Here is a 620-nt window from a genome sequence, read left to right as displayed (position 1 = left end):
GTGGGGGCACGCGGCCCGACCCCTCAACTCTAGAAACCAGGCCCCGGAAGGCAGTAGTGAGGCCTCCGGCCCGGGGCTCAGCTCGTCCTGTACCTCCGTCTGCGTCCCGGGCGCTGCGCTGGAGCCTGAGGGCTTGACGGGAAGGCCCCGCAACGGTCCGTTCACCTCAGGCCCGCCGCACTCCTGCAGGCCGCATCCTGGCCACTCTCGCCGCCTCTCTGCGTCCTCCGTCCCGACTCTCGGGGCGGGAACCTGAGGTGAGGAGAGCGAGAGACAAGCACGCGGCCCGGGCACCTGAGCGAGGGCCTCCGAGGGCGGCTGGCGGACGGTCAGTCAGGCAGCCAGGCCAGCGGGAGCCACAGCGCTGACGCGCGAGACTCCTGCGTCCCTTGTGGACGGGGCGTGGCCGGCGCGTGCCGAAGGAGGCGGGAAGGGCAAGGGGCGGTGCCACCCGCGACGTCCTGGGGCGCTGATTGGAGGCGCGCTGCTGCTGTGTGAGGAGGGGGCGTGTCCCCACGTGAGCTCTCGGGTGCCGAGGACGCTGGAGTAGAGGGGATGGCGCGTGTGCGCTCCTGGCTGTCCGCCTGCTCCTCTTCCTGGGGGCAAAGGCCGTCGGGCAG

The sequence above is a fragment of the Phocoena sinus genome, chromosome 14 (genome assembly GCF_008692025.1).
Source record: "Phocoena sinus isolate mPhoSin1 chromosome 14, mPhoSin1.pri, whole genome shotgun sequence".
Classification (NCBI taxonomy): Eukaryota; Metazoa; Chordata; class Mammalia; order Artiodactyla; family Phocoenidae; genus Phocoena; species Phocoena sinus.
Note: the sequence above shows the minus strand (reverse complement) of the source record.